We start from the raw sequence: 23666 nt of genomic DNA on the forward strand, positions 1-23666 counted from the left end.
TTGAGGTTTGTACTTTTACCATGATGTCTTGATGGCTAAATTCTTTCATATTTATTTGTGTTTCTGACAAATCAATGTGCAATAAGCATGGAGCTTTATTTAGCACTTGCAATATCCAAATTGGAATTCTTAACTGAGGTAAATACTAACTTTTTACTATTTAGGTCTCCTAAGATCCAGGTCCTAGGCTTGCTTACTTAAAGGTGTCACTTGTATGTACGCACGCATGTATTCATTCAGTAGACACATATTTATTCAGCACTTATCATGTACCAGACAGTAGCTATGTCCTAAGGTGGGAACAAAGGCTGATCAGCAAGTGGATCTGTCCTCAAGGAATTGACAGTTCCTCAAATTTGGGAGTTCGTGTAGGGAATTGATAGAAGAATAGGGCCTCTAACAGCTGTGGGCTGTGCCCAGTCCATAAGCAAGTGATTTTGGCATAAAAGACATAGAAGTTAGCAGATCATGCATTCAGATCTTTCTCTCCTACAGTTGAATCAAATTATCTGTTAAAGTGAGCCCTACTTGAATATAGTTCTTGGAAACTGTTCTTGGTAAAGAAAAGTATAAGTATTCATTACTTTTTTCAAGGAACATTTATTTATTTCCCAAATGTGTCTAACACTTTCCATAAAGAGTTTTCATTTCTCTCGGCAAGAAAAATAAGATAACTATGTGAAGCAACTAGGGAAGAACTGAAGCCTGGAGTCCCCTTGGAGATACAGAATAAAGACAATAGAAATTGTGGGTTGAAATGAAACTAAGATAATGTTCTAAAAGTGCTACGTCTCCAATTGTACCTCAAAACAACAGCATCAACAACAATAATGCAGGATTGGGTGGGTAGGGAGGAAGGGGAAAGGTATAACAGAGAACCTACAAAGGATGAAGGGAGAAGTGAGTCTAGTACACTATGTTAAGTGAAAGAAGCCACATACAAAAGACCAGGTATCTTATAATTCCACTTACATAAAATGTCTGGAAAAGTCAAATCTATGGAGACAGACGATAGGGCTGCAAATAGGAATGGGGTTAACTATAAATGAGCACAAAGGATCTTCTTGAAGTGATAGAAATAGCCTAAGACTAGATTATAGTGATGGTTGTATGACTTGGTAAACTTACTAAAAAATCAATGAATTATAAACTTGAAGTAGGTGCATTTCATATTACATAGGTTATGCCCTACGTGTTTTTAAAAAATATAGCTGGAAGAAATGAGTGTAGCATGAGTAGGGGTTGGCAAAGAAAATGATAAGGTTGAAGTAGGGGGGGTCAGAGTCTCAGAGCAGGAAAATAAATTGACCAAAGTCACATAGCTGGTAAGAGGTAGATCTTGGTAAAAGGTAGAGCTCCCTGATAAGATTGGATAAGTGAAGTGGTGCCAATCAGGGGACAATATTAGATTAATTGGGAGAAGAAGATGGGTTTTATTTGAAAAGCTATCTGGGACATTTTTGACTCTTCAGTAGAAAAGAAGCATGCCCAAAGTGCCATTTTAGGAAGCTTAATTTAGTGGCAGGATTCATAGATGGAATATATTTTAATGAGTGTAGTTATCCAGGAGAGGTGAATCTAGGTAAGAGCTATAGGAAAGGAAAGGCTGAGGGACATTTTGATGGAAAATTGTTGGGTTATGGTGACTGATCCCATAGGATTAATTGTATATGAAAGTGCTTTATAAACTAACAAGTGTTAAAATATGTAAATAATGAATCTTTGCTATCGGGCATACTGAAAGCCAGAATCCAATAAGCTTAGAAGCTCAAGATGTTGGAGAGAAAAGTGGTAAGCATAGGAATAATGTCTTTGGAGGCATTATGGGTAGAGAGGGAGGGGTTCTTCAAAGAAGGTGGCAGAGAAATTAAAGCAGCATACCATGCACATGTAATACTGTGTGTGTCAGGACCCTGCTGGATACTGCAGATGTTTCTTGGAAGTTTTGGTTGCATGTGACAGAAACCCAGTTCAAACCAACAGAAGAAAAATGGCCCATATGTCTTCACAAAACTAGAAACTCCAGGGATTAGGTGCTTGAATAGTGTGAGACTTGTGCCTATTTAAATCTTTTAGCTCTACTTTTCCTCTGTTTTGACTCCATTCTTAGACTGACTCTCTTCTTTCTATGCAAAAATAACCACTAACAACTCTAGATTTGCATATTCCTTATAGTTAGCAATCCCAGAAATTATAAGAAGTTTCTGTCCCAGTCATTATCAGATGAGCCACAGGGTGGACTCTGATCAGCCCCACTTGGATTATGTCCACGAGCCAACTCCTGTGGTTAAAAGGTGTTGGTTCTACTATGGGCCAGGCCAGGTCCTTTTGTCCCACCCCACAAGGACAGTCAGCCTCATTTGGTCCAAAAGGAGAGTGTGGTTTTATTACTGAAGATGGAAAAAGGACCAGACGAAACTTCCAAAATGTGTCCACATTTTGTGTTGGAATCACATAGACTCTTTGCAATAGGCTTTGTTCTTTAGTTTTTAAAGATGTAGAGACCAGAACCTGGAAAAGCTAAGAAATTTGCCTAAGGGTATATAGGTACAAATAAAATTGTAAAGCTGAGATTTGAATTCAGGTCCCTTTGTTCCAAAGTTTTGCCCTTTTGAAGAGAATAGTTGATACAGAGCATATATATATATATATATATATATATATATATATATATATATATGAAAGAAAAAAAATGAAAAGAGATGAACAGAAATGAAAAGAGTGGAACATATGAAACTCTCTCCTTTGAAACATTAAACACAAATACAAATCAATGTGAATCGGGAGGCAGAGTTGAGGAAGGGAGAGGTGGGAAAATCCAGGGGGCGGGGAGAGAGAATTAGTCGTTTAGCTGCTAGTTGTTAGAGGAGAAGGTTTGGAATGCACTTCAGGTCATAAACCAGGATTTCAGTGACAGGTGGTAATAGACTTGCCAAGTAACAGAAAAGCCAAATTGTAGTTGGAGCTGGTTATTCAAGTTATGGGGTTATTTCAGGAAGCACTCTCTTGCCTAGAGACAACATAAAAGTAGAAACAGTGGACATTTTAAATGACCAAATTACGATACTTTTTCACAGGGAAAGAGCCATGAGCTTGGCTTTGTGGCATACGCTAATCCTTGAGGATGAAATGGCAGGTACAGTTTGGCCAACACTGTGGGAGGCAGCGGGGCAGGTTTTGATGGCAGGTCTAATGCAATCCAACCGCAGGTACACGCCGGACAGGGTGGAGCTGAAGAGCCTGCATGGAAGGTGGCCACTGATAGCAAGAAAGTTTGCTGAACCAGGGGTATAAATACTATGAGTAGAGCACCTGGGTGGCTCAGTGGTGGAGCGTCTGCCTTCGACTTAGGTCATGATCCCGAGGTCCTGGGATCGAGTCCTGCACTGGGCTCCCCACAGGGAGCCTGCTTCTCCCTCTGCCTGTGCCTCTGCCCCTCTGTGTCTCTCATGAACAAACAAATAAATAAATCTTTAAAAAAAATAAATACTATGAGTAAGTGATTGGAGTTCAAAGAGCTGCTGAGGAAGGAGAGTGGAAATCAGGAAATGGAAGCAAAGTGCAAGACAACCCATACTCATCTGAGTGAGTTGTAAGGGTAAAACATGGTGAAAGATGTCAGGTAACCTGACACAAGCCAGGTCTTTTTCCAGGTAAGGACATAGAAAAACTTCTGATGGATAGAGGCGTGTTTTGCCCACCTGATGATTTGGACGATTACAAAGAACATGGACTTTGGAGTCAGCTAGACCTCGGTCTAATGCTGCTCTGTTATTTGCTACTTGTATAACCATTGGTAAGGTATCATCTGAGTGTGAGTTTCCTCATCTATAAGATGGAGATAAGTATATATGTACATGAGAGAGAGAGAGAGAGAGAGAGAGAGAGAGAGAGAGAGAGAGGATGCTTAGAATTCACAGATAGGAAATAAATGGCAGCTTGTCATAATAACAGCAAATTGTAGGATGCCTTGTCCCTAAAAAACTTCGTTTTATTCTGAGGTAAATAAAGAATAAAACCCTGAGTTCTGGTTTGGCCTGAGAAGTCAGAAGTGGGCTGTCCTCAAACCAGATTAACTAGCCTAAGTTATTTTATCCCTTCTTCAAATAACCTAAATTATTTAACATATTTTTAACATAAAAATGTCCAAGTTCCCTTTAAGTTGTGGAATGCCATATTAGAGGTGCAGGTACTGCGAGGATTTATTGGATAGTTTATGTTGGGTAGTCTTGCATTGCCTGGGTCTCCATCTTTGAGTCCACCTTGGCTCTGCTTAGGGGAATGGCTACCGCTTTATATCCAGTGAACTGATTGTGTCCCACAAATATCCAACCATCCTTCTATCCTCCTTGACCTTATGAATATCTGATTTTCATGCTTAAGAAGCATGAGCCATATCTTTTTGTTAAAAATCTTCTCATACTTGGGGTGCCTGGGTGGCTCAGTCTGTTGAGTGTTGACTCTTAATTTCAGCTTGGGTTGGGATCTCAGGGCCACACGATTGAGCCCTGAGTGGGGCTCTGTGCTCAGCAGTAAATCTGTTTCTCTTTATCTCTCCCTCCTCCCCTTACTCCTCCCCTGCCCTCCTGCTCACACCCACTTACTCTCTAAAATAAATAAATGTTTAAAAAAAATTTTTGGTACATTACATCCAGTCTGTATTTGCACAGTAGATGACTGATGTGGATGCAAAGAGAACAACAATCATTGAGATTCATTCACTGATTGTTCATTCATTCATTCATTCATTCATTCAACAAAATTTTTTTGAAACTTCTTTTTTGTTTCTTTTTCTTTTATTTTTTTTCTCATTTGAAACTTCTTATGCAAAGCATACCAAGGTGCTATAAGAAATACACATGAGAGGAATACATGTTCCAAGGCCTTAAGGACCTGACAGTCTAGCTTATTGCCTGGGAGATATTAGACCTTGTACAGCAATAGGGAGAATGTTTCTCCCTTCAACTGGTCTCTGCAGTGTATGCTGAACAATAGTTCTTTCCTTAATCAGCTTTAGAGGAAAAAAAGTCAACTGGGCCTTTCCCTTCTTTGATATTTGAGATATTCTTGGAATGGTATTTCATTGCCCTTTGGTGGAATAGCTCACAAAAGCCAAATAATACTTTGTGTAAACTACAGACTTCCCTGAAAGAGTGTGTTTGAAATTTTTGACTCAGCCAAGTTTTTGTCAAGTTAAACACCCAATGTCAGGAAGGAAGTTAAGCTTTTGTAGAAAATTCTAACAAATTAAGGAAAAATTAAAGAAAGTTCATTATGGTTAACAAGCTTGTGGGAGCTTTGTTTTATTAAATGTACTCCCCAAACTGATTTTTTTTCAGTTTTATTGAGATATAATTGGCATGCAACATTCTATAAGTGTAAGACGTGCAGTATAATGAAAACATACATCTATATTGTGAAATGATTGTGACATTTAAGGTTAGTTAACATCCATCACCTCATATTGTTATAAACATTTTTCCCTTGTGATGAGAACTTTTAGCATTTTAATCTCTTAGCAACTTCCAAATATACCTTACAACATATAGTCATCATGTTGTACATTACATCCCCAATCCTTATTTATCTTGTAACTGGAAATTTGTACCTTTTGACCACCCTCACCCAATTCCCCCACCTCTCACCCCCTGCTTCTGGCAAGCACAAATCTGATCTTTTTTTTCTATGACTCTGTTTTTTTTGTTTGATTCCACATATAAGTGAGATCATACAGTATTTGTCTTTTTTCTCTCTGACTCATTTTACTTAGCATAATGCCCCCAAGATCCATCCATGTTGTTGCAAATGTCAGGATTTCCTTCTTTTTTTCATAGCTAAATAGTATTCTGTATATATATATATATATATATATATATATATATATATATTCTTTATACATTCATCTGTCAGTGAAAGCTTAGGTGGTTTCCATGCCTTGGCTGTTGTAAATAATGCTTCAGTGAACATGTGGGTACAGATATCTCTTCAACACAGTGATTTTGTTTCTTTCAAATATACACTCAGCAATGGATTTGTTGGGTCATATAGTATATGAGGAAAAGATTTAATGTTTTGAGGAAACCCCATACTGTTTATCTATGATGATTGTATTGATTTACATTCCTACCACTAGTGTACATTCCCTTTTTTGCACATTTTCACCTCTAGACATTCTAACAGGCCTGAGGTGATACCTCATTTTACTTTTGATTTCATTTCCCTATTGATTGGTGATGTTGTGCATTTTTTCATGTACCTGTTAGCCACTTGATCATCTTCTTGGAAAAATGTCTATTCAGGCCCTTTTTTCATTTTTAAACTGAACTAATTTTTTGGTTTTGGTTTTCATGTTTTGTTTTTTTGCCATCAAATTATATTAATTCTTTATATATTATGAATATCCAAACTGATCTTTAAATAATTATTGATTTGGATTACATGATGCTCACCCCAATTTTGTATTTCTGGCTCCCTACATACTATGGAGGCATAGTGTGTATAGGCCTCTTCCATAAGTTCTCTCTCTCTCTCTCTCTCTCTCAAATCAGCTTAAAGGGCTTATTTAATACATAGTGTTCAAGTGCATTAAGTGTTTTTCCTCAAATTCAGAGGAGGAAGTTGAGAAATAGAATGGTCTAGAAACCATATCAAAACAGTATACACAGTAGCAGTATCAGAATGCAAAACCAGGTCTCAACTCATTTTTATTGGACATTCCTGGATCATTTGTCTTTAATTTCCTAGCAATTTATAGTTTATTTGTCAAACTATACCCTCCCCAGTACTAAGAGAGGAATCCTATTTTTTCCCATTCACCTACTTGCCCACCAGTCACTCTTCAAATATACATGAATTTTGGAAAATATTTCTAAAAGATTAGCTCTTAAGTTTCACCAAATTTCCACCAGTTCCCTTTAGCCCTTTCTGATGAATCAGAATGTTATAAAGATTTAGAGCAGGAGTTTAAAAAAAAAACAACAACTGGGTTTTGGTTCTAGTTCTTTTATTTATTATTTATTTGTTAGTGACCAGAGCAAGTTATTCAATATTATGGTAGATTGCATTGGTGCTCTGTAGAGCTTCACTTTTTCCCACTTCTTCCATGAGATCTATGTTTTTCCACAAGAAAGATGTCAGTTTTGGCTGTGTCATTTACTTTGTTCAGCTATGTCATCAAGAAGAAGCCTTGATTGAATGTTACCAACACAAAGTATCATAAATGTACTTAATGTTGGTTTGATGTATTGTACTGTGCCATCGGCCATGAGCAGCTATTGGTTCCAGAAGAAAGAAGGCTTGAGCAGATTTAAACCCAAACTGCAGCTTGTAGCCTGGGGCCTAGTTTGCTAATCTTAGTTTAGCCCACAGAGCCATTTTAGCCAACTTATAAACTTACTGGTAGGAAAACTGAATGTTTGTAAGTCATTGACATTTTTGGATTGTTTGTTATGCATCATCATCATAGTAATAGCTGACTAACACAATTTCTGTGTCTCAAATTCCTGATCTATAATGTGGGGTAATATTTATACTATACTTACTTCTTTAATGTTTGAATATTCATTGAGATGATAGATACATAACATGTTTAGAACATTGTCACACTGTAGAAATACCTGCCATTATTATATATTTTTTAGTAACTATGCTCACCCCCAGGTAAGTGCATCAATAAATATATGTTAGTATGCTTATATCACTTTGATATAACAGAGCAGCACCTGCCAATAAAGAAGTCCAAGCAAACACTATGAGAGAGCTGAACTCATCAGCATTAGTTTCACCTCTCCCCCAATTCCCTAAATCCTTGCTTAGATAATGGGCAGCATGAGCCCTTTGGTGGGTAGTGTGTCTCTTCATTCTAAAAAATACCTTAGCACTTGTGGCTGTGTCTACTACTCCTAGAGCAGATTAAGAATGTATTGGTGGCTAAAGCAGGTACCCTTGCTGCTCAGCTGACATGCTCTAGGCTCATGTCTTAATTGCATGCACAATGAAAGTTTTCTGCCTCAGAGACTTGTATATCTCTACTTCTCAACCTGAGAACTTTCTCTGGTGCCAGGTCAGCATGGTTATTAGCAAGGTAGCCAAGAAGTGCCTCTGGGGCAGCCTTTAAGCCATGAGAGATGGCAGTTGGCTGATTAGTTCTCTAATTTTCCTGTTCCTCTATGAGACATTTGAGTAATATTTTACTAGATTCCAGCAGGATTGCACCCCAGTTTCCAAAAATGGTAACCTGCTCACTGGCATACCATTTCTTGGGGTTTTTCCCTTTCCTGTCTCACTGCCCTCCTCTCTCACTTGTACTTCCATTGATCACAGCTCAAGAAAATTGCCTGAACTCAAATCTCTTTCTCAGAATGTGCTTTTTTGGGTAATACATTCAGGTATGAACCCACCTTTCCTTCTTTTATGTATCCTGTCTGTTCATGGTCCAGAAGGACCACAGCAGACATCTACATTTAGGTTGATAAATTAGTAATCAGTTTTAAGTATCTTCTCCTTAATTCTGAAGCTAATAGATGTCCATGTTTTTGTATGGGTAGGGTTGTTACCTCAGTGGAAGAAAGCTGTTTCACCCAAGGCTGTGTGCTCTTCCTTGGGGCAGTCCACATCAAATAACTGATTGATGCAGGGGTTCAAAACTTGGCCGCCTTCGCCTCAATTTGATACACCTTTGATTCCTCTCTACCCAGCCGCCCATAGAACTGGGGTGGCTTAGGCATATAACAATTGCATTACAACTCAACTTCTCATTCTATTTCTGCTTCTCTTTCTTTCCCATAGCTGTCATTCCCGAGAGCACTTTCCAGTAAACCTCCTGCTTACAAATCTCGGTTTCAGTGTCTACTTGGTGCCAGGAGTGACCCTTGGAAATAGACTTTAAAATGGAATTTTGGAGCTGGGGCATCCACTGGCCAGCTGACAATTGAGTACTCCATCACAGATAGGAAGTGGGGTACTGATTGCCCTTGGCCTGCTATTGTGATGCAAGTGTTGTAAGTGGTAATGAACTGTGATGGGACACCAGTGGAAGAGGATGCCTTGGCTGGTGCAATATCTCAGGGATTTGAGAGGTGTGGGGAAGTGGTCACTACAGACTACAGAGTTAGGTACTGTTAGCTTTGAACTGTTCCTGATTTAATGAATGGAACAGAACACAGACTTCAGAAATAGACCAACATTTATAAGTCAATAGATTTTCAACAAGGATGCCAAAACAACTAATGAAAAAAATGGTTAAAACAACAGCTTCTGGAAGATGTGGATTCCAGGTAGAAAACCACATACTTTTGCCCTATTTCATAACACACACAAAAATTAATTCAATATGAATCTTAGACTTTATTTTTTAAAGTGATTTATTTATTTATTTATTTATTTATTTATTTATTTATTTATTTATAAATAAGAGTGCACAGAGGGAAAAAGAGGGAGAAGCAGACTCTTCACTTAGCAGAGAGCCCGATGTGGGGCTTGACTTGAACAGAAGGCAAACACTTAATCTAGTAAGCCACCCAGGTACCCCTTGAATCTTAGACTTTAATGTAAAATCCAAAAGTACAAAGCTTCTAGTAGATAATACAGAAGAATAACAGGGTAGGAAAATATTTTATAAGTAGGATATACAGCAATAATAATTTTTTAAAAATTATACTTTATTAAAATGAAAAACTTCTGCTTATAAAAAGATGCCAGCAATAAAAATATTAGACAAGCCATAGACTATAGTAAAATATTATATATGTTACATATTAAAATATTATATTAAACAATTTTAAAAAATAGGTATCATTAAATAAAGTCTTCAAATACAGATCCACAAAAAAAATTCCTTCCACTCAATAATAAAACAGTTGGCAAAAGATTTGAAGAGTTCAGACATTTTACAAGGAAATATGGTCAATAAGTACCAAAAAAATTGCTTGACATTATTAGTCACAAGGGAAATGCAAACACGGTCAGAATTAATTACCACTTTATACCCACTAGAATGGCTAAAATTAAAAAGACTATAAACATTAAATGTTGGCGAGGGGCTGGAGCATCTGAAACCCATACCTCTGCTAGAAGGAGTGTAAAACACCTAGAATATAGTTTGGCAGTTTCTCATAAAGTTAAGCATAGCCTACCCTATGACTCAGAAATTACATTCCTAAGTATTTGCCCAAGAAAAGGGAAATGGTATGTCTGAAAAGACTTAACTGGAATTTCAGAGCAGCTCTATTTACAAAAGTCAAAAACTAGAAACAACTCAAGTTGCTACCAACAGAAGAATGGCTAGACTAATTTTAGATTATTAATCTAATTTAGTTTATTTAGACTATTTTGGTTGATTGAGAATGCTACTCAACATTAAAAAGGAGCTAAATCCCAACACAGGCAGCATCATGAAGGAGTCTCAAACATGGAGCCGAAGGAAAGAGGCAAGACATGAGAGAACACATTGAACATCCAGAACACGAACCTATAGCGGGCAAGAACACAATAGTAGTTTCTTCTGGGCAAAGGAGGCTGCCCTAGAAGGGGCCCTTAGGAAATTTCTAGGGTGATGTCAATATTCTATAAAGTGATAGGAATTGATAGGGGTATGATATATGGATATAGTCATTGGCCAAAACTCATCAAACAATGACGCTTAAAACCAGAGCATTCACTGTGTGTAATACATGCTTGAATAAAAGAAAGGGATAAAAAATAAAAGCCAGTACGCTAAGGATTTTACCAAAACTTTGGATACAGGCTGTTTTGAGCTTGATTAGGTCCGTTTCATATTCTCTCCTTTAAATTATTTGTTGAGGGAATAATCATGTTGGAGACTGTTCTTACATAAATAAATTGCTGTCACAAATTCCTAACCTAGAAACCCTTTCTGGGAACACAATCAGAAGTATGGACCAAGGGACGCCTGGGGGGCTCAGCAGTTGAGAGCCTGCCTTTAGCTCCAGGAGCAAGTCCCACATCGGGCTCCCTGCATGGAGCCTGCTTCTCCCTCTGCCTATGTCTCTGTCCCTCTCTCTCTGTCTCTCTCATAAATAAATAAATAAAATCTTAAAAAAAAAAGAATATGGACCAAAATGTATAAAGTTGTTTATTGAGGTGTTTGAAATTATACTTAGAGATAAAATATTTAATGAACACAAAATGTTCAAAAAATTATGGCATGTGGGATCCTTGGGTGGCTCAGCGGTTTGGCGCCTTCCTTCAGCCCAGGATGTGATCCTGGAGACCCGGGATCGAGTTCCGCATTGGGCTCCCTGCATGGAACCTGCTTCTCCCTCTGCCTGTGTCTCTACCTCTCTCTGTATGTCTCTCATGAATAACTAAATAAAAGCTTTTAAAAAAACTATGGCACATTTGTATGATAAGTTATTTCTTAGCTAAAAATATTAAATACAGGTATTTGCCATTTTTCAAGAATTCACATTACACCATTTCAGGTTTACCAAAGATCTACATTAGCACCATTTTTGCTAACCAAAAGATATCCAAAGAGGATTTTTTTACAGAAGAAGAAGAAGAAGAAGAAGCAGCAGCAAAAAAAGAGCATTCAGTGTCTGTTGTGCAGTGAGCCCTCGCAGAGGCAGCTCCCAGCAGCAGAGCAGCCCCACAGCCTCCTTCCCGGGAACTGCTCTCAGCAGAGGGGTGTCAAGCCACCATAGCTTTGAACTGTGTCTGTGAGCATCATCGGTGCTTTATCTGGATTTATTTTTTGCATCTGTTAGCAAGATGTGTCCTAAGGTATTAGAAAAGTCGAAAAGAGGTTATTTTTGGGGTCTGGGAACTCTCACAAAATTTTTCCATATGAATTAACGGTAACTACTTTTCTCCTTTATACCATTTCAGCTTACAAAAGTTTTTCCGGGAATGCTCTCCTTTCAGACAGCAGGGGCACCTGTAACTGGTATATAATGAGGAGGTACTGGTAAATCACCGGGGAACAATTAGAATATAGAACCAAATAGGTAGCATGATTTCATCCTTACAAATAATATGTGAGTGGAAAAATCCTACAAAGACACACCAGATTATTAATAATGGTTATTCTGGGATTGTGGATGACTTTTATTTTATTCTTTTTCAACTTTATTATCTGTATTTCTGCTTACCCTTTTTTAATCTGCAATGAATCACAAGAGTTATAAAGTTTTAACAGCAAAACAAAAATAAAACCTAATAAAGCCCAGAGCTTTTTTCCTTTGCTCTTCTGCAGCCACGCAGTAAATCATCTATAGAAGCACATGGGAAACCCACCACGCTTTCTCAGAAAACAGCTGCTCAGTTCTTGCATAGAGATGATACTGAATTAGATATTTTTAAAAAAACCTTCCTGATGAAACCACCTCTCCTCTCTCCTCTGGCTCTCTCCCTCATCTCCCCTCTCCATTCAGCTCCAATTCTGCTAGCCTCTGAACCATGAAGAGCAGTGATGCTCTTTAGGAGATTCTAGCAAACACTGATATCACCAACTTCCATGCCATTCTAGAAATACATTTAATTTGGCTCCATTTCCTAGTCTGCAAACTTGTTTTAATCAAAATTGGAATCAGTGCGATAAGAAGTCATGTACATCTCAGCCCCACTGTTGGGTATTTTGCTGAAATTAAGTAAGCTCAGGATTCTGTAAGAGATCGTCCCGCACTGGAAACATTCGTACAAGCTTGCAGATGTTGGGCACGGTGATTACTATTAAAAAAAAAAAAAAACACTTTTCAGCAACACATCAGGTCATTAAAACCACGGGAATGAATAATTGCATATGTGAAGAGGTGAAAAGGGACTGAGGGAAGAAGAAGGAATATCAAAAATCTCTCCACAAGGTTTTATTTATCCAAAAGCAAATCCAAAGGTTGCCACAGGACAGTGCTCATAAAACAGGTCTGCAAAGAGAATCTCCTACAAAAAATGCTGCCTGGCCTGCTTCACTGCCAGTTGAGTTCACAGTAGAAATACATTCAATTCCACATAGTAATAGTGCTTTAATAACAGATGAAAATATGTTTTATGGCGTGTGTTGATAACTAAATGCTTATCCTATATATAGAAATTCAAATAATTGGAATTTCTCATAGCCAGCATCCAGTTGAGACCACTGGAGAATACCTTGATATAGAAGGTTAAAATCAATAGACTGTGTTTTGGTTATTTTTCAGAAGATGTCTGCTGTATGTTTAATATACTATATTTGTATTATGGGCTCTGGTTCCTGTAAATCTGAGGTCTCTCTTTCTTGAATGAATGAGGAGATAAGCAATTGAATTTGAAAGATACTTTATGCAACAGAAAAGCAATTTTGTTCCTGGTTATCAGAGGGCAAGAAGTGAACTAGCAATTGAATGCTAAATATTTTTAACCCATGCGATTCTGGTTTACTCTTGAGTTCAATCTATCCTGGCTATAATGTTCCTTATAATGGAGGAGGATTTAGCTGAAAGTTTAGTCCATTTGAATTATCTTCTACTGTTAATGGATATGAATTTATCTTAAAGAATCTCAAATTACCATTTGAGAAAGGAAGAAAAGGAGAAAGATTTGCATTTCTTCCAATGAGGACCCATGAAGCAAAGAATACTGTTTTGCTCTACTTTGTGATGAACTGGTGTTGGTTTTATACATCATTTGTGACGGTCTTTGAAGGTTTTGGTGCTTGGGAGGTGAATGGGGTTGGTATTTTCCTACCACACTTCATGTTGAAAATCTCATTGTTCAGCTCTATTTGTCATCAAAAAAAAAATGTTTAAAGAAGTATATGACTTAAAAAGTGCTTCTTTGAGCGCACCTCTCTGGCAAAGTCGGTTAAATGTCTGACTCTTGGTTTTGACTCAGGTCGTGTGATGTCATGGTCCTGGAGTCGAGCCCCACCCACCTCAGGCTCCACGCTTAGCAGGGAGTCTGCTCAAGATTCTTTTTCCCTCTCCCTCACCACCCTTCCCCCTGCTCTCTCTCTCTGTCTCTCTCTCTCTCAAATTTTTTTTTTAAATTACTTGTTTTAAATTCTTTACTTCTGAATCTTAGATAATAATGGTACTACGTTGATTATTTATGGATATATCTGGTGCTAGTTTTTGCTCAGTGTTTCTGAAAATTGTATTATGTTAAAGGGTAATATTGTTTGGGTTGTCAGTTTATATCACGCTTGTGATATCCAGCCTCCGAGGTGAAGACCAATGATCTTCCCCTCCTTGGAAGTGATGTCTTTGTGTAGTTCCCACCCACACTGCATCAGAGTCGGCCTTTTTGGTGGGCAGTAGTGTCAATGTATGTCTTCTGAAGCTAGAACATGTAAGACATTGTCACTTCTGTCTTGTTCTCTTGGATCACTTACCATGGCGTGAGGACAGTCAGTATCTCAATGGACAGGTTGGTGTGACTATGAACTGAGTGAGACCTCTTACAACAACTAGCACCATGAGAGTGAGGCATCTTAGAAGTAAATCCCTGAGCTCCAGTCAGATCCTCTAATAACTGCTGCTCTGGCCAAAATCATGAGTGTAGCCTCCTGGAAGATCCAGACCCAGGACCACTCAGCCAAGCCACAGTTAGGTTTCTGTCCCATAGAAACTTCCAGAGATAAACAAATAAAAAAACTTGTTCCAAACTCTGTCGGGGGTAATTTGCAAATGTAAACATTGCTTTTAGTACATTAATTGCTAGGGTCAAAAGCCTCCTGGGTTGGCTGACATGCACCTGCCACTTAGCTTATGCAGGTATATTTGCCTCAACATTTTAACAACGTCAGAGTGTGATGGGGGCTCCAGTAGTCATTAAAGAGACAAATAAGTGTTGAACTATGTGGTGAGTTCCTCCTGACTTTTGAATAAGAGAAGGAGGAACCACAAATGATAGAGTCCCAAGAATTATGATACAGGAGGGTAGGATGTGATGAATAGTGTCTACTTCACAAATTCAGCTCTCCTCACACTGACAAGCTTTTCCTGCCTGGAAAAGCAGCCTGCTGACCTGTCAATCTTAAAAGAAACAGAAAATCTATAAGAAATGATACGCACACATAAACACACACATACACACAACATATATGTCTCAATAGCCCAATTGAGTGTGCATTTATTGAACCCTTGCTGTGTGCAGTTCACTCTGCTGTGAATTCCAATTAATAGAAGACATAGAACCTGATTCCTGGCCCATTCTGTTCTATGACCTTTAAGATTCTCATAAGTAATCTCAGAAAAGCCTACAATCCTTCCTACCCTAACCCTCTGTCATTCAATTTATTTGTAGATCTCTTGAGTTCCTCCAGCTTAGGTCTGAAGCCATCTGTTTGGAGATGTGATATAAGCATTTACTAGTTGTCCTACCATAGGACTACATTTTTTGTTTCTAAAATTTCTCACCCTTGGTCACTTAGTCCTTTTATCTTCCTAGTATTTACTATTGGCATACTCGACCATCTACTCTGGTTTCTTAATTACTGATTGACTTTCTTCCTTCTTAGTTCTCTTATTTCTGCTCTAATTTATTGAAATGCATTCTATTAATAGGACAAGATCTCTACCTTAAAGAAGCTTATAATTAAGTAGAGTACAAGATGTGACAGAGGAATGCACAAACTCTCCATTTTGATCCCCACTCCTGTAGATACCAATTGTCCATGAAGCCACTCCGTTTTCTATTCCTGGGGCACTAGGGGAGAAATATTAACTATCTACAATCAACCAAACATAACCCTTCAGGTCCAGTTGGTTCAAAAGTAATTGTTCAGTTCTCATATCTGATTTCATGAGATTTATAATTTACTTAAAGAGGCAAGACCAAATGAGAAAAGAATTAAATAGTAGGGGACTTCAAAACTATGACAATAGAATAGATCTAATGAGACACAGAACGTGGTTATTATTGAGTGATGTGCATGAGCATTGATTGTCGTAGTGTACAAAGGAAGGTAAGACTTCTCTAGATGGGTCATCAGTGAAGGCTTTTCGGGGGAAGTAATATTTTGATTTTGGTCTTAGCTGCCAAGTAGGATTTGGGTATGTCAACCTGAGGAGGAAATTTTAACTGTATGAAGATGAGGAGCACAGAAAACGTACATAAGGTCTGGTGGGGACCCTGAGCTGGGTAAAGGAAGAGTTGAAGAGAAGGCTGCAAAGGCAGTTTGGGGCATGTTGGGATCAGCAAATGAGATAATATAGGGGAAAGAGCTCCGTAAACTTTAAGGCACCATAGAAATATGTGGAAGTACAATTACAATAGCAGAAAATGTGGTAGTTGTGCCAGTAAAATAATATTTGACTTAAGGCTTTGTTATTTCTTTCAAAGAAAATATTTTTGAAGATCATGCTTTGAATGGCTCTTCTCCATGTTCCATTGCCGATAGCTATCTTTCTCTCTTATTGACATCTTTTAAGCCACCTTTAGTGCAAATGGTGAAATAGTAGAAAAACTTCAAGGCTTTGCTCTCCACTTCCTTTAAAGGTTCTTCATCTCTTTAAGAGCTTAGGCTTCTTTTTAAAACTGTAGCAGCTGCAACTCCCAGAGGTCCTGCTTAGCCCCAAGGTTTGTTTACCACTCAGCAGGGATTTGTTTACCACCTGATAGGAGAAGAGTCAAGAAGATAAAAGCCAATCAGGGAAGTAGAAAGACAGAACCAGGCAGAAAATACCAAGAAGACAAGATTAGAAACACTAGACTCAAGAGGAGTTGACTTTAGCAATATGGTGACCCTGGGAAGTCTGCTGAATGAACATGTTAAATCACTTTACTGTGTAGGTTGCTAGAGACATGGTACATCTTCCAAAATCACTTTGTGTCTGTGAACATGCACCACCATTTTAGATTTCTATGTTAACAAAATCCCCAATCACTTCATTTTCTTTTAAGTTCCCAAATATTGCATGTTTCTGGCTCTCAAATTGTAGACTGGCTGCTCATATTATATTTGGGGAGAAGACTTACTTGGTCTAATAAGTCATTTATAAAGTATCATTCATCTTGAAATACCAACAAGGTTTTTCTTTAATACAGTTTGTCTTTAATAAAGTTCCCACTGATAGAGTTGAGATACCATGATATCCTAAAGCAAACTCTGAATCCGCAAATGATTTTAAACCAAGCAGAAGTGTATTTTATTCTCTTTCTTTGGAAATTGGTGATCTGGTGTGATTATGGTTACGGTTATGACCATTGGTTCTGATGTGAGTATAATTTTTTTCACTAATTAGAATAGCCAGTGAGTCAGAAATTCTGGTTTTCAAAGTGTCTGGAAATGCAAGGTTTTAGTGTAGGAGTATTTTATAGGTTAATGCATACTATTTCTACTTTTGGTGAAGAGAAGATTATTAAATTATTTTACTCATGAAATCATTTCATATATATTTTTATAATCTTTTTTTAGCCACTTAGAGATGCTACATATGATACTTCTGATCTTGCTAATTCATTTGAAATGATTTTTAAGTATTTAAGAACTAGAATTTAAAATCATTGATTGAATTGGTTGATTATAGCTAGAAGCAATTTTTTCTTAGAGATTGGGTATTTATTGTATATGAATCATATTAAGAATAAATAGGGTATGTAATTCAGAATACTTTAAACTGAAATTTGAGACTATCCAACAGCATTAAAACATATTAATGCATCACTCATTCAACAGACATTTATTAAGCACCTACAAGATTTTTAAGAACTATGTTAGCCAGAGGTGTTTTGCAAATATCAGCATCTAGAAATTAGGTAAAGAACAATGAACTCATTGCTACAAATTGAGCAGCAGGTAATGCAGTATTATTTGTTTTGATGGGAGAAACATCTCTTTTAATTGGGAGTTCGCAATAAATGTCATTCCAATGGTGAGTCAAGAGCAGTCTGGGACAAATCATGGAGAAAGCAGACACGTTGAAAGCAAGGAGGAGGCTCACACTTAGTAGCTGTTCTTGGACTATTTTATTAACCATTGCTACACTTCAAAACCTGACAGCTGCTGGGCAAACTGCGGGTATTTCAAAGATTCTAGGTAGAACCAGCAGAAAGGTAATTGTATCCTGTGGAGCTTGTTGGAGGAGGTAGGAAGGATTATTAGAGTTTATTAACCATCCTAAGGGATGTCCTACACACTTTTCTTAAGGACTCTGAATTCTGTCTTTTACTCTTCACTGACCCCTTTAACCTTTAGCCTTTTCTTTCTTCCAATTAATTTTAAGTGTTTCTACAAGAAACCATATTACCAAGCTTCTACTTTGACTAAAATATTGAAATAACTTCCCAATACACTGTGGATTTGACCTTAGGCATCTGAGTTTTTTCCAACCAATTTTTATTACTTGCTAGTAATTTCTACCCCTGTCAGGTAGACAGGGCATACCTTTCCTTTATATAGCCATTGACCCCTTCTACCTGGAGAGTCATTCATTCATTCTACACAAGTTTGTGGGGCTACTCACTTTTTGTACCATGCCAGCCTGGGTGCTTGTGATACCAAAACATTGATTTAGATTTCATCAATCTCAAAGAGGAACCCATAACCTAAAAAGAACATAGGCACATGAGTAATTACAAAAGCATAAATACTGCCATATGTTTGTGATGAACAAAGGCACAGGAGCACAGGGGAGGGAGTTATTAACTTTTTCTGAGGGCTCCCAGGAAGGCTTCACAGGAAAGATGATGCTCCAACCGTATTGTGAAAGGTGAATATATATTTTCCATATGAAAATAATAGAGAAATAACAAAAAATAAATAAATAAAAGCATAATTTGGGAGACAGCAGATAACTTAGTAGAGTTAGAGAGCTTGCTGTGATAAACAAGGCATAGAGAAGTAAATAATCAAAGCACCTTTAAGCACATTTTTGAGTAGAAATAAATTCAGAGATTCTTTTCAAGAGGGCAAAATGAACTGATGTATGGGAAGTTCTCAGTCCAAGCGAAGTAAACAGAGTGTTTGTAAAAATACCTTTCCGAGCACAGTAATGAGAAAGGAAGTCTCTAGTGCCAGGGGTGAAAATGGATCCCACGGTGGTGAAGGCACCTTGATGTGCCATGATCTGTAAAGGTGGCTCATCTGAAGGGCTGAGGCTGGGACTTGAATCATTTTTATGTCAAAGAAACACACACACACACACACACACACACACACACACACACACACACACTGGTTCCAGCATAAAGTCAGGAGAAATTCCATGTACTGATGCTAAAATAAGGCATAGAAGCATCCCATAGATGTCGCCCCATAGTGCTATCACTGTCATTGCTTTCTGAATTATCTATATTTTTGGTTTTGATTTCCTCCTTACCCCATAACTTGTTTAGGAAAAGAGCTGCCATACTGCTTGGTGGGATTTCCTGTGGGTGTGACAAGAATTTGTTTTCTGGGTGCAGGGGCACCCTATTTCTTCCTCATGGTTGCCATAATGTGTTTCTAGTCACAGAATGTTCTCTGACAGTCTTTGGTGTCAGAGGTCTTACTTTAGAAAACCAAACAGGCTTTGATGTTCTGCGAATGTGTGGGGCTAGGGAGGCAGGACTGTCCTGGATACAGTTGCTCCTTTGCCAGTTCTACCTGGATTCTTTGAAATATCCACACAGTTCTCTGGCCAACTCTTATCATCCTCTTTGTCTATGATGCTTCTATTGTCAGTTTGTTCCCACTTACTTCTTACGTCTCCTACAAATTCCTCACTATTTGTTTTTCTGGCAACTTCGCTCCACTCCACTCATTTCTTAGCTTTCCAGGGCCGTTTTGGATCTATGTTTGGATTCATTCTGTGATTTCACTGGAATTTTGCAAGGCCGAGAGGGTAAACTGGGTGTTTGGCTGGCTTTTATGAGGATGACAACGATCTCTTCTCCCTGTTGTCTGGTTCACATCCTTAATTCTTTAAAAACCCAGGGAAACTGTATTACTTATTAAGGTTGCTCCACAGCCACTGAGAAAAAGTTAAATTGCTTTAAGTACTGGAGAATAGGAAACAGTTGTTTTCTTTACACTTACTTGATATTTCAGGATAGCACTAATCCCTCAGGAGTAAGCTCTAGAATATCATAGTGTCCCTTTGTCTTAGAGATTCCATCTGCTAAACTGCTCCGTCCTCCCACACCTGCCGTCTTAGTGAGCTACTTCAAGGATAGCTTCACTGATCGTGACTTAAAGGTAATTTTGTCAGTTTAGCAAAGGGAGGGCTTTTGTAGTAGCCTATGAGACAACTTCGATTGGGATGGCTGTGTAACACTATCTTTAAATATCTTTTTTTTTCCATCTAAGTCCAGAGGAAAAAAAAATTCAAAGACATTACTTAGCTTTATGAGTGGTTCTTGGAATCAGGGAGCCTGGTAAATTTGATTCAAAGCTGGAAAAAAAAAATCTATAGATTGGAGACTAGTTCAAGTGACCTATGGCAGCAGAGCAGGGGGCTGTGTTTGAGAAGGGGCCTGCTTTCCCCTGACAGCAGTTCACCAGTTGCTGTTTCCCAGGGACCAGATAAGCAATCCATAGTACAAATGTCTGTTTTGGGTCCTTTAAAAACGAAGCCCGAGAGGGCTTCTGCATTTCTGCAAGGACTGAAGGAACCTCAGCCAACATAGGCTGCCATGTTCTGTTCAGGTGCAGAAGCTGAGGGGGAGCCATGGGCTGTGAGCCAAAGGAGGGAGGCTGCCCGTGTTATGTGTGCCATCCGAGCACGCAGGAGAGAGCACTTCTATTTTTTTTTTTAAGATTTATTTGTTTATTTGTGAGAAAGAGAGAGAAAGAAGGGGGAGGGATGGAGAGAAAGGGCAAATCTCAAGACTTCACACTGAGAATGGAGCCTATGGTGGCTGGGCTCGATCTCACGACCCTGAGATCATGACTGGAGCCTAAATCAAGAGCCAGGCACTCAACCAACTGAGACACTCAGGCGCCCGGGACTTTAAATCAAGAGTCTGAGGAAACCAACATAGATAATACTGGTGCCAGTAAAGTGGGATTTCCTTCACAACATCTTTTCTCCTTCCTCCGGCCCCTTGACCCTTGGGGATGCCACCGGCCACCCACCCGGTGGCGCTAGTGGAATAGAATTTTAGAGAGAGAAATAGCGAAGTCACTTGTGCTCCTCTCTTCTGCTGTAGGTTTCCAACCTGAAAAAACAGACATGAGCTGGAGAAATGGGGAGAAGCTTGAAATCTAAATGCAGTACAGAGCTCGGAATATTACACGGTACTTGGTAATTCAATTATCACTAGACATCCTGGAGATTCATGTGTCCAGAGGACATCTGAATAGTCAAGAGTGTCCACAGAATCTTTGGGACCTGACTGAGATTTCCTTGAGGCAAAGAGAATGAAAAAAACCACAGGTTGCTTTATGAGTGCATCTTTCTTGTTATTTCAATGTCTTACTTGTTCAAAGCAGCATCATTACAGATGCAAACCCCACCCTGCCCCAGGGTTGGCATTACTCTTCTCTGAGCCCCTCTGATCTCTCTCTGGTGGAATTTTCTTGGACAGAACTGAGGGCATGATAATCTGGAGTCCTGGTCCCACCATGTTCTGTTGTCACAACTTTAAATTTTTGATCTATTACCTGGTGCCTTATCATTCTCATTAGTTCAGGAATCTGAACTAATATGTCATTTTTCTAACATTAAACCCTAGGTATGAGGGAAGAAAAAGGGGACCTTCAGTGGTTTTTAAAGTAAGTTCCCTGGGCCAGCAGCAGCAGCATTACCTGGGAACTTGTTATGAATGCAAATTCTGTGATTTACTGAATAAGAAAAGCCATGCCTGAGATCCAACAATCTGTATTTTAACAAGCCCATTTGGTGTTTTCCCTAACACACTAAAGTTTGAAAGCCATAGATACTCAACAGAACTTCATTTTATTAACCTATATTACAATGTCAGTATTTCTAAAATTTTTTTATACCTTTAAAAACTGAAGGATATTGTTTGGCACACTATAAGCCATTTGGGAAAACCACTGCATATGACTCCTTTCTCATTTTGGATGAGTTTATTAAAATACCACTCGAGTTCATTGAGTACAGGATTTCTGAGACATGTTGCTTGAGCAGAGGTGAGTCTCTGGAACTCTGAATTCTAGCTGAAGTATCTCCCTGTGATCCCGATGGAGCCCAGAGTCGCCAAGACCTGTTTTTAAGTCCTGTTATGTGCCTCCTCCTAGTTGTATGATCTTGAGTAAAGTATTCAAAATATAACGAATACCTGGTTTCATAAATGTTGAGACTGGGTTTCCACTAAAAGTACTAACCTTATAATGACTGTTGAAAGGATTAAATGCTATGCTGTATATTTAATGTTAGTAAAGCACTGAATTCAGCACCTGATGCAGAAAAGGCTTTCAACAGATGGCAGTAGTTATTACTGTAACTGGGATGTCCTCCTCACAGCTTGGGCTGCACCTCAGGTATCCTAGTCTGGCTCCAGGAAAGAAGATTTGCCACAGATCCGCCACTATCCAAGAAGTCCAGAAGTCCCCTAGTTTATCTGCTTCAAGGCCACAACTGTCCCAGAGCTTCCCAGAACTCATGAAGATCTTCATTCAGAAGTTGACTTTTCTTCTGTAATGTGTGTGTGTCTGTGTGTATGAGTGTGTGTGTGTGTGTGTGTGTGTGTGAGAGAGAGAGAGAGAGAGAGAGAGAGAGAGAGAGGAAGCCAGCCTCAGTGAGATGTCTGAAAATGGAAACTGAGCAACCTTCTTGCCCTTCCCAGCAGCTATGAGTGTCGGAGAGACACAATCCCCTGGCTAGCCCTTGGGGACAGGCCATCTTTGGCTAATTTTCTAATAAGAAATATTACCAAACAAAACACTTAGTTTCTCAGTCTAAAAGCATCTGCATTCTAGTTAATTATTATAGAGTTCCCTCCTAGAATAGGAAGTATAAATTGCATTGCATTTGGGTTACTAAATGGGCCATTTAGGTGATTTTCTCAGGACAAAGAAAGGATTCAGCTTTTCTGTGTGAGAAAAAAATTGCCTCCAACTTTAAAATGAGTCTTTCTAGTTGTTATCAGTCCCATCAAAGTTAAGAAATATAACAAGCTAGTAGAGTAATTCAGAACAATGGGTTGAAAACACCCATCATCAAATTGTAGCTCTGCCTCATGCAACTTGTTTGATGTGGGAAGGTCTGTAAACCTCCACTGCATCATCTGCAAAGTGAAGAGAGGGCAAAGGGCAGCTCCTTCATTGCCGTTGGGAGGGTTCTAGGAGAAATCAAAAGTGAAGCACGTAGCTAGATGTCTGGTACATGGAAAGACTTAAGTTTTAGTTGCTGTGTTGGGCCTTCCGAGAAGCAGACATCAAGAGAGGATTAAATGGACAGGAGATTAATTGGGAGATATAGCTGGAGGAGGAAGCCAGTGAAGGCAGGGAGAGCTCATCTGAACCCTGGAGAAGGAAGGAAAGGAAGGACTGGGCAGGAGGGTCTCCTTCTACAGCACAGTTCGAAGGGAGTTTGGATCAGGCTAATGGCAAATCTTCAAACCACACTTATCCTTTGGAGGGGTACTACCTCATATAGGGATAGGTCAAGACTAGTACCCTGTCATGTTTAGTTGTTGAAGAGACAGCTAGGGGAAGTGTAGCCTCGGCACAAACATGATACCTGGGGCTGTCGACACACTACATTTTCTGAAGGATGAGAGCCGAACAGTATATTTTCATGGCCACCACAGTTGTGTTGCTTGTTATTTAGGACAGATGAGAA

This window comes from Nyctereutes procyonoides, unplaced genomic scaffold (assembly GCF_905146905.1).
Source record: "Nyctereutes procyonoides isolate TBG_1078 unplaced genomic scaffold, NYPRO_anot_genome, whole genome shotgun sequence".
Classification (NCBI taxonomy): domain Eukaryota; kingdom Metazoa; phylum Chordata; class Mammalia; order Carnivora; family Canidae; genus Nyctereutes; species Nyctereutes procyonoides.